This window comes from Triticum aestivum, chromosome 5A (assembly GCF_018294505.1).
Source record: "Triticum aestivum cultivar Chinese Spring chromosome 5A, IWGSC CS RefSeq v2.1, whole genome shotgun sequence".
NCBI lineage: Eukaryota > Viridiplantae > Streptophyta > Magnoliopsida > Poales > Poaceae > Triticum > Triticum aestivum.
In genome coordinates, this window is record NC_057806.1 from 504,086,687 (window position 1) to 504,098,196 (window position 11,510).

An 11,510-nucleotide genomic window follows, 5' to 3' on the forward strand; every position below is an offset into this window, starting at 1 on the left:
AAGCGGTCATGGCTCGCTAGTTTCTCTGCAATGCGCCTGAACAACTCGGTGCTCATCCTAAACCGACGACGAAAATACGACTCGGGGTATGTGGGATTCTCCGTAAAATAATGCCTGATCAATCTGTTGTGGGCATCGATCCTATCCCTCCAAATTTCCTGCCGACCCATAACCAAACCATAGTGCTTCGATTTTTTATTGATATGCATAGATAGGATCATTGCAAGATCCTCCTCCTCTTCCATATCAAATTCTTCTTCAGAAGAATCATACGACGAACTCATCTACAATGTTCAATACTATGCTATAAAAACTACAATCAACATGCACGAAATTCATGGCTTTTGAGCAATACATACCTTCTAGGCGTTTTGTCGAACACCTTGCGGGCGCCGAGCGGCAGCGAGCGTGCGGGCGCTGTTCGTCGGAGGACGGACGCGCGCGAGGGGCGGCGGGACTAGAGGAGGGGCCGGAGAAGCCGCCGCGGGCGGGGATAGGTCGTGGAAGCATTCAAAATGGTCGCCGGGTGGCGTGGTCGGCGGCGGCGGCGTGGCTGGATGGGGGGTGGGAGTTGCGAGCGAGCGCAGCAAATAAGTGGCGCGCGATTGAGTTTCGGCCCGCGCGCTAAACTACATATGCCGCGCGCTAAACTACATATGGCTGAAGCAACTATACCGATTACGCGCGCGCTAAAACGGGCAATTTTACGGCGTGGCGCTAGTTTGACGCGGCTGTTGGAGATGCTCTTATATATTCAGGAGCATCCAACAGCACTGCCAGTCTTGCACGGACTTCTGTCAAATCAACGAACTAATTTATTAATCCTCTAACCACTGAACCCTTTAGATTTCGTGTCTGTGGCCAGAGCCTTCGTGCTCGTGTGTGTTGATTATGGTTGTCATGTTTATTAATTTATTAAAGCCGGACGCCCTAGTGTCTTCAATCTAAAAAAAATATTAATCCAGCATCATGCATGTCAGAGCTGGAGGTGTCATGCCGATGCCGGGAGCACCACCTGCCGGAGAATCTGGTAGAGAGCCCGGAGGAATCCCTTGTGTTGCTCTTCCTCAGGCAACCTCAGCATGCTCGCCACCTTATCGAACTTGTCATGTCCAACTGAGGCGTCCCCCGGCGAGGGCACCGGCCCGACCCCCAGGTCCTTGTGGAGCTCCGGCGGCGACAGCGCCCATTGCATCGCCCAGATGGAGAGGGGCCGCATGTAGTGCAGCCCGCGGTAGCCGCCCTCTGCCGTCCAAGCCTCCGGCGTCTGGAACGCGTAGCCGAAGCCGTCCTTGGACCAGCTGGCGTCGTGGGCGCCCTTGGCCGTCCGGAAGCCGGCCTCCAGCATGCCCTCGTGGATCATGGCGGCCGCCACCGCGTAGGTCGTGCCGGGCCATATCTCCTTGGACTGCGTCGACGACATGTCGATGCCGCCGTCCGGCCGCATCCCGTTCACCGCACCGACCGTCCCGCCCTTCACCCGCATGACGTTGTAGTCCAGCACCGTCCCCAGCGCGCTCCGGGCCTTCTCCTCCTCCACCACCGGCTCCAGGCCGCACGCGCGAGCGTACCACTGCCCGGCGAGCTGGTCGGCCATGATGGAGGAGCTCGTCTTGCCGCCGCTGTTGTCGTAGCTGAAGTAGGCGCCGTTCCAGAGCTCCTCGTCGTACACGCGCCTCGCCATGCGGTACCGCGCACGGAAGTAGAGCTCGGCGTCGCCGTCGCCGACGATGCGCGCCATGGCAGCGGCGGCCTGCAGCGCCGCGACCCAGATCCCGCCGGTGTAGGCGCTGACCCCGGACACGGACCACAGGTCGTAGGTCTGGTCGGGGCGGCCCTCGTTCTCGACCATGCCGTCCTGGTCCCGGTCGAACTGGTCCATGTACGCCATGCCCAGGTACACCGCCGGCCACGCCGCCCTGGCGAAGGCGACGTTGCCCGTGGCGACGACGGCCCGGTAGACCTGCATCACGAACTTGGGGTTGAGGTCCTTCCAGCGCGACGGGTCGTGGAGCATGTAGGCGTTGAGCTCGAACCACGGGTCGTTGAGCCCGACGTCGTGCGGCACCGAGCCGAGGACCTTGCGCGGCACGGTCTTGCCGTCGTTGAGGGTGCGCATGGGACGAGGGTCGTGGAGGAGGACGGCGCGGGCGAAGTCGCGCTGGAGGCTCAGCTCGATCTCCGGGAAGAGGGAGAGCAGCGCGAAGGAGGCGTAGAAGTGCACGTCGTAGGTGTTCCACATGTGGTACTCCATCGACTCCAGGTACAAGAACTGCCCCACGTTCTCCTCGCCGTCGCCGAGCAGCGTCGCCCCGAACGCCGCCGCCGACCGCAGGCGCTCCGTCACGGACGTCATCTCGCCCAGGACGCCGTCCACCACCGGGACCGGGGTGCCACTGCCTTGCAGGTCTGTGCGGCGGAACACGTCGAGGGAGAATGGGTCTTGGGTGCCCGTCCCTGATGAGGCAACGCTCATCCTGGGAGGCCGTCCATCTGTGACGACATTTGCCAGAGATTTGTTCTCAGCTCCGTGGTACGATCGAATTCAATTCTGCACGGCATGCAGATCATAATATACTTGCTGATGGTGATGGAGATACCTGTCCATATGGTGCCTCCAGCGATCAGATAGTAGAGTTCGTTGAACAATGCAACCGGATACCATTCGGGCAGCCTTTTGTCCTGCAGAATAGGCGTCTGCCACTCTTGGATTTTCGACTCCCACTCCATGTGTTCTACACTCACACAAGGAAGGAAGGAATATCAAATGAGCATCATCAGAATCAAAACCAATGTCGTTTCGTTTCTCCGGCCCCTGTGTGTCCAACAAAACAATCACCAGGGCTAGCTTACCAAGAAGAGCATCATGAGCCAAGCTCTCTGCAGCAGCATCTCGATCCAAGCCACAGAACTTGGTGTACCTCCTGCTCCAAAAAGCTTGTCAGTTATCACAATGAAAAACAAACAGCTACTACCTCTGTAAAGAAATATAAGATCGTTTAGATCACCTGTGATACGTTTTCCCGTCTGTGAACTTCACCTCGGGGCACGACCACGACAGAGCAAACGACACCACGCGGCTCCCCCCTGCCGGCACCGTCGTGGCCGCAGCGACGGCCGCTCCGATGGATGATCCGGGCTTCAACACCCTCGGCTCTTTGCCGGTGCGGGTTTCGCTGAGGGAACCATGTTGTTTGATCTCCTGCCACATGTCCTTGGCCGTGAAGTCGCTTGACTCCGACGATCCCATCGTGAAGAAAGGGCAGTCCGTGACGCGAACGTCCTCCGTTTCTTGAGCCGCAATGGCGAACGTCACCAGCGGGTCCCATCCGCAGTCCTACATCATTTGGTGCCAGCCATCCCAAGTTTCCTGTTACGCTTGCAGTTCATCTGTATCATTTCAGGTTTTGCAAGACGAAATGTTTACCGAAAAAGGCTCACGCCCCGCTTTACATATAAAGCCAATGCCAAAGCCAACATCCAACAGGTCCACACACAAAGTCCACACGCACACAGAGTCCAAACAAAAGCAAGCATCAAGGGTTACGGCTGAGGGCACAGCTCAACAAGCCCAACACACACACACAAAAAGGCACACGCGCCAGGAGGGAAACATCCTCTAGTCGGGCTCCGGGGGTGGCGGCGGGAGCGGAGGCGCCAGGCGGAAGGCCAACGAACGGAGGTCGGTGAGGAGTCTGTTGATGGCGTCCCGGTCCTGAGGGCGGCTAAGCGGCCGCCAGAGCTGCAAGTAACCACACATTTTAAAGATGGAGTCAGTAGCACGCCGAAGGGGCACCTTCTGAATGACAAGCTTATTGCGAACCGTCCACAGCGTCCAGGCGAGAACCCCGACGCACAGCCATCTAATATGTCTGTAGCGAGGGGGGGAGGCTTGAATTTCCGCAAGCAAGTCAGGGAAGTTGGTGTTGCACCACTGTCACCGTTTCGCGGAAACAGGACCAAAGGAACTGTGCCGTGTAGCAAGAGAAGAAGATGTGATTAGCGTCCTCTACCGTGCCACACAGGGGGCACATTCCATTGCCAGGACCATGGCGCTTAAGAACCTCAACGCCGGTCGAGAGGCGGCCGCGGATCCATTGCCAAAGAAAGATCCGAATCTTTAGGGGGAGGCGGATGTCCCAGATCAAACCGAAGGGCTCCGAGGCTGACGAGGGGGCAATAGCCGCGTAGAGGGATTTAGTGGAGAAGCAGCCGAAGGGATCTAGGCGCCAGGAGATGGCGTCCGGAGAGTCGGCCACGTCCATAGGTAAGAGGGCGATGTCCTGAAGGAGGATATCCCAGGCAGCCACCTCAGTGGGGCCAAAAGGGCGGCGGAACGCGAGGCGCCCTAAGTCAATAAGGGCCGCCTCGACTGAGACCCGAGGGTCAACTACAATGTCGAATAGGATGGGGAACCGGGCGGCTAGAGGGGCATCTCCGAGCCATCTATCCAGCCAGAACAAGGTCGAGGCTCCAGTGCCCACCGAGATGGATGTGCCTATACGCAAGACCGGCAGCAGCTGGACGACGGCCTGCCAAAACTGGGAACCGCCAGAGCGTTGGCAGAACGCGAGTGGCTGTCCACGCAGGTACTTGTTCTGGATGATAGTGAGCCAGAGGCCTCCATCCCCATTGGCAATGCGCCAGAGCCAGCGGGTCAAGAGGGCGATGTTCATGCGCCGAGAGGACAGAATCCCAAGCCCGCCCTGGTCCTTGGGTTTGCAGATATCTGGCCAGCTAACCATGCGGTATTTCTGCTTGCCCTCCTCCCCAGCCCAGAAGAATCTGGACTGGTATTTGGCGACCTCCTGATGGAGCGTTTCATGAAGGCTATAGAAGCTCATGAGGAACCACAGGAGGCTAGCTAGCGAGGAGTTGATAAGGATCACGCGCGCCGCCTTCGACAGCCAACGCCCTTTCCAGGGCTCTACGCGATGTTGCATACGGGTCACCGTGGGGCGGAGGTCCGCCACGGTGAGGCGCGTGTCACTAATGGGGATCCCCAGATAGGTCATGGGGAAAGAACCCAGCCGACAGTTAAGCCGGTCGGCAATGGACTGTGCGTCCTCTGAGGGGTAACCGAGTACCATCACTTCGCTCTTATCAAAGTTGATGGTGAGGCCCGACATTTGTTGGAAGCACAGAAGAAGGAACTTCAAGTTGGAGATCTCTAGGGCGGAACCCTCGACCATAATAATGGTGTCATCCGCGTATTGGAGAAGGGAAACACCTCCCCCTCCAACAAGGTGCGGGACAAGGCCTCGAATATGCCCAGCAGCCGTGGCCTTATCCAAGATGGCGGCCAGGGCATCCACGACCATGTTGAACAAGAACGGCGAGAAGGGATCTCCCTGCCGGACCCCGCAAAGGGTAGGGAAGAAGGGCCCAATGTCGCCGTTGATGTTCACCGCAGTCCGACCACAGGAGACGAGTTGCATGACGCGGGTCACCCAACGGTCATCGAAGCCCTTGCGGAGCAGGACCTCCCTCAGGAACGGCCAGTGCACCGTGTCGTAGGCTTTGTGGAAGTCCAGCTTAAGAAAGACCGCCCTATGGCGCTTCAGGCGGACCTCGTGGAGGACTTCGTGGAACACCAACACCCCATCCAGGATAAATCGGCCTTGAATGAAGGCGGATTGGTTCGGGTGGGTGATTGAGTCCGCAAGGAGGGTCACCCTATTGGCGTACCCTTTAGCCAGGATTCGAAAAATCACATTAAGCACTGTGATGGGGCGGAACTGGCGAATATCGGAGGCGCCCGGGACCTTGGGGATGAGGGTCACAACCCCATAATTAAGGTGCCCCAGGTCCATGGAGCCCGAGTAGAATTCCTCAAAGAGAGCCATGACCTCAAGCTTGATGGTAGGCCAGAACGTCTTGAAGAAAGACACTGGTAGACCGTCCGGTCCCGGGGCCGAGGAGGGGTTCATCCCCTTAATGGCAGCGAGGACCTCGTCCTCGCTAAAGGGGGCAACCAAAGCCGCATTGGCTTCATCCGAGACTACGTGCGCGCCCGACCAAATGTCGGGGGTGAGACTAGCCCCACCGCGCTGGGTGGGGGTAAATAAGGCTCGATAGAAGCCATCCACATGAGAGCGGATGGCCGCGGGGAGAACTAACGGCGAGTCTCCATCCCACAGGCAGTGGATGGAGTTGCGACACCATCACGCTCTCTGTGCAAGAACAAAAAACAGAATGGCAACAACCAATAATTAAGGTCGTCAGTCAGAGAGATTAGATTGCTGCTGCATGCATGGCATGAAACACAAAGTGTGCGGAAAATCAAAAATAATTTGACGCTCATTACATCATCTTGGAGTTGGTGTGATTTCCAGTCAGCTCTGATCTCCCACCAACTGAATTCTAGAGGATGAACAAATAGATATTAGGTCTTCACTCACTAATAAGGTGTTTTTTTTTCTAATCTTCGTGATAAAATGGCAACGTGTTGGCTTATTGCACTTACAGCCCATGTGAAGAGCAATGTTACATCTGCAGGTGTTCTCCCAGAATTTTGCACCTGCAGCAAGACAAATCAATCATAACTAAGTGCTGAGCTGCAACATGGAAAGTACATGTGGTGTTATTGGATTAAGTTGCTGAAGAAGAAAATGTACCGTAAAAGTGAAAACTGCAACAGGGAAGCTGCTCTCCTTGTAGTTGTGAGGGATGATCGGCGATATCTGACGGCAGGTGATCTTGATTTCAGGGTCAGGCTCACCTACATGGCAATTAGTATACATGGTGTACCACAGAAATCTTCAGTTAGTACATGTATCTATCAGGTAAAGTAAAACATAAGAGAGCATACAAAATCTTGGAATTTACCATCATAAACTGTCCAAGATCTTGGAAACAAGGCATGATAAGTACAGTTTTTCTCCTTAAGCTTCCAGTCCCAAGATCCAATAGTGGCCTTATCGACTCCCCTGCAAGTATGCACAATGAATGATATCTCTGCTCTATCTGAATGGGCAGAAATAACCTTGTCGAGATCCACAGCTTACTTGAGGGCATCAGCAGTCGGCGCAGACAACACCGTCGAGTAGCTCTTTCCGTTGGGACGCGAGACGAACGCCTAGACAAGTGAGTAGTGGCAATCATTTACAAGTTCTTTACAGTTAAGACTTATTATAAGAGTGACACTAGGAATTGCCAATTGGGAAATGGAAGAGTTAAGTATAGTTACTGAAAATTGGTTTGCAAGGATAGGTTTTTCTTCATATAACGCTGGGAATATCTGAAAATGCTGAAAGTATCCTCTGTAGCTTCTCCCAATGCTTCCTGCACTGATAAGAGGATGTGTTTTGAGAACAGGCATGTAGCATCTAGAGTCAATCAGATATAGAGAACATGTTTGGGTTAAAAACCGCCATGGCGAGTTTGAAGGTGATAAAAAAGCCTAGACTTTTGCCGGCTTGGATGGCGGTCCAGCAATAGGATAGGTGTTTAGTCATTGTGTCCTATTTTTGCCGGTTGTGGCGACTTTTCTACTTTTTTCGCTTTTGTTTTCGTACTTGAGATGGTACTCGTATTTTGACACTACATTTGATTAAATAAATGGCTGTGTGCATCGCTTGATGCAGAGGTTGGGGGTATTCCTCCTTTTCGGAAAAAAAGAAGAAAAAAAACCACCATGGCAAGTTTCAAGGTCATAAAAAAGCCTATATGTACCTGATTGGCAGTGAACTTAGCTAATTCAGATTCTGCAAAGAAAAGGCAGAAACTTACCCAAGGCCACCAATGGGTAGGCCACGGTAGCAGTTGTCCATCCATTTCCTGAATGGGTCATATTGTATATCCTTCGCAAAAATGAAGAAATTTTCGTTAAGTTCCATGACAAGGCAGATTAAATTTAGTCAATGGTATATTTATATATGTTCAGCACTCACCCCGCCTTTTCCCATTTGATCGGCATTTACCATCAGTCCCTTGAGAATCAGAGGTATCTGAAAGACCACCAACAAGAATTTGTTTAGTATTAAGTTCACAGAGGAATAACATATGTAGTACCCGTTGCTCAAAGCAAACAACAGTGTTGTTTCATCTGTCGTCAGTTGCTTGCTGGCATGGCTGAGCAAGCCATATGCAGCATGTATCATTGCCAAATGCCATCAGGTCTTGCAAAGTGAACAGTATGGGAGAGTTCTCAAAACAGAGTATTGTATTTGATAATTTTGAACCTTTTTTTTTTGCATCGCCTTCTTTTGAAACGAATGAGCTAGTCATGTTTAAAATACTCTACCATTTTGATAATTTTGAACCTTTCATATTCTTCAGAATATGCTCAAAACAGAAACCTCGGAGCTATAAAGTATGTTCAAATACGTACGATTGATATCATGTCATTCATGGTCATGCTAAACTGTTCGATCTTCTTGCCTTCATCATCAAATTTCCTCTGCCAGGTTCTTGTCGCTGGTTGTGCACAATTGATGTGCAAGCGTGCCTAAAGTGGAAAAAAATACAGAACCCATTAGTGCCAGTTTAGTTTGCTGATAAAGGCACAGACAGTACGGACAGAAGCATTTCTAGAAAAAAGCCTTGATCCAAAAAAGCTTGCCCTCACCTTTGTTTGCTCTAAACCTGCACTTCCCATCTTGGTTACAGTACAGACACCGTTTGGGTTGAAGCAGATCAGCTATTTGGATGTGTAGGCAACAGACATATGCATGGTTAGAACTTATAAGGAGAGAGCCACAAACAGTTCTTGGAAAAAGGAGCTGAGTCGCGATCGAGTATAACGATCTCCACTTATAAGACAGAAAAGAAAATGAAAATGAAGCGCTGGCGACGCAACGCAAAAATCTATGGGTTGGACGGACCCCATGTTTCCTGGAAAAATTCCATTTTCCTCGCTACTCCTTTTGTCTCCATCATCCGCATTATTGCTGTCCCTCTCTTTATTAAGCTTTTCTAGGGACATCACATCTTTGTTTAATGTGACATGTTTATTGGAACATCATTATGGAACAGATGATGACCACTGTATCCACCCCTTGTGCAAATCATCAATGCAAGTTTCATAGCCCTTTATTTCAGAAAGAAAAACGAAGAAAGATGTGGAAAAACACAGTCATTGCTAGATTCAGTTGCAGAAATATCCCGGCACTAAAACTCATGTCTTCCTGCATCCAACTTTCAAGCGCCAATGCAAGAAACCATACAGAGGTAGAGGACTAACCAAGGGAGAAGGCCAGCAGTACCTGGATCTGAATGCTTCCACTCTACCACACCAGCTGCATCTGCATTGGTTGCTTGGCTCCTTCAGGAGATCCTCGGCTTGTCCTTATAGGACTCAGTTACTCAACGCAATGCCCAACACGAGGTCTTATTGTCCTACAAAACAACAAATTTATTTTTTATCCTTGTGCGTCAGGATGGTTGAACTGTCCTTTTTGCCCCCTTTTGTTAATGATAAGAAGTCACATGGGCACAGATTAGTGCCAAGGACACTAGCCATTGAGGCTGCCAATCAAAAACCTCGCAGTCAATTGTTATTTGTTGGGTAGCCTTTTATTGTCTTAGCCATATGAGTATAAAGGAGTTGGATCCTTGTATGGTAGCAATATGTAAAGTGGATGCTCAAAAGCAAACGGATAGCTAGCAGGACAAAGACGTTATGTTAGCTTTGCCAATGGGACTGTTGAAATTAATCGCTTCGCCAATCACCCCCCCCCCCCCCCCCCCCCCCTCCTTCTTTTTGCAGGTGAGCCTCTACAAGAGCATGCAGGTTTGTTACATCAAGTCTTCAAGATATAAATCCGATGCAGAAAGCAACCTCTAGCTCTAAAATGTAATGTATTCATGATGTCGACAGCTAACCAAGAAGCTCGTCCTTTTAAAACAAAACAATGAGGCTAGAGATGCTGTTTTGCAACTTGAGTTGGGGTAACGTCTTGGTAGCAGCGTACGTTTGCATATCAACATCTTGCCCATGTGCTCATTGACATTGAAAACACTGTAGTACAACGAAAAACTTGTAGATGCATAAATAATGTAACATCTGACCTCAACCTGCTGAAGATTGCAGATCTACTTTGTTTGGCTCCACCTGCATAGTTATTGCTAAATATTTGCAATGTCCTGTCTTGCCTTTTCCAAAAGGAGCTTAAAATGAGGGCAATGAAGCCCTAACTGGTGAAAATCCTTGGACACAATGGAGTACCCTCTCGGTTCTTTTGGCAAGCGATGAACGACCGACAAAAATACCACATGGTGAAGTGGGCAGACATCTCCTTGCCAAAGGACCTGGGAGGCTAGGCATTCTTGCTTTCCTGTCGCATGAATATAGCACTCGTGCTTAGGTGGGTTTGGCGGATCATTCGAGGGGAGGGGGGGTCCTTTGGCTACAGCTTATAGAGGCAAAATACTTTCGGGGCTTGCCGTTCCTTGCGTGTTCACGCTCGGAGGGTTCCCAGTTTTGAAAGTCCATCCAGAAGATCAAACATGAGATTCGCCTGGGGCTTTCATTCTTTGTTTTCAATGGCGAGGGAGCGATGTTTTGGCTTGATTCTTGGGTGGGTGGAGCCCCATTATGTACGAGGTTTCCAAACCTGATTGCCATTTGCGTTAACCCGCTGCTATTGGTCTCCGAGGCGGACCAAAATGGTCACTGGAACATCTTGTTTCGTCGCTCTTTTGGGCCAGCGGAGGTGTTGGAATGGGCTAATATGCGGGCGGCCCGACCTCCGGTGCTCGCGGATTATCCGGACACCACTTCTTGCAACCTCTCTCGCTCAGGAGATTTCTCTATCGCCACGGCATATCACGCCTTATGTCGTAGGCCTGTTATTGGGTGGATTGGGTCCCTCTGGAAGGCGCCCCTGCCCCTGAAGATCAAAAAAATTGTGTGGCAATTGTCGAGAGATCGCCTCCCATCAGGGACGTAGGTGCTCAAGCGAAATGGCACCCACTAGCTAGGTAGCGGAACTATGACCGTCTGGGGCAGATGTTGAATGTGCTTCATGTCACCACTCAACGCCTCTCCTTGTTGTGGATCCCTACTTGATGTGGCCACTTGGTGGTCTTTTTTCTCATTCTCATGTTTTCTTTGGTTGTGCTTGTGTTGTTTCCCCGGCAGACTCTTTTGTCTTGATTGTCTTGCATTCATGGTGGTTGCTTTATTTATAAGGCGGGACGAAAGTCTATTATAATGCAGGGTGAGCTCAGCGCAGCCGATGGACACCATGAAGTACTGGAGCATCGTCAGCATGATGCGCTACCTCATCCACAGGCCAAATTTGGTGTTTTGACCCTTTGCCCGAAGTTTACCAAGATTTGACCCTTGTTTCAAAACATTTCGGGATCTGACCTTTTTTCTACCGTCGTAGTCCTTGGCGGTAGGGTAACACAGCCTACCACCATAATCCTTGGCGGTAGGACTTAACTGTGTCGTCACGGCCATTTAAACGTGTAAAACACCTTACCGCCAGAGCCTTTAACGATAGGCTGTGTAACCCTACCATGATGCTTCTTGGCGGTAGGCCTATTCATTGTTGCAGTCTGCA

At 51.5% G+C, this 11,510-nt stretch overlaps 1 pseudogene; it reads right to left on the minus strand.

Annotated features, from left to right (window-relative positions):
• Positions 1–881: 881 nt before the first annotated feature.
• Positions 882–9,292, minus strand: LOC123107399 (non-lysosomal glucosylceramidase-like; annotated as a pseudogene).
• Positions 9,293–11,510: the final 2,218 nt, after the last annotated feature.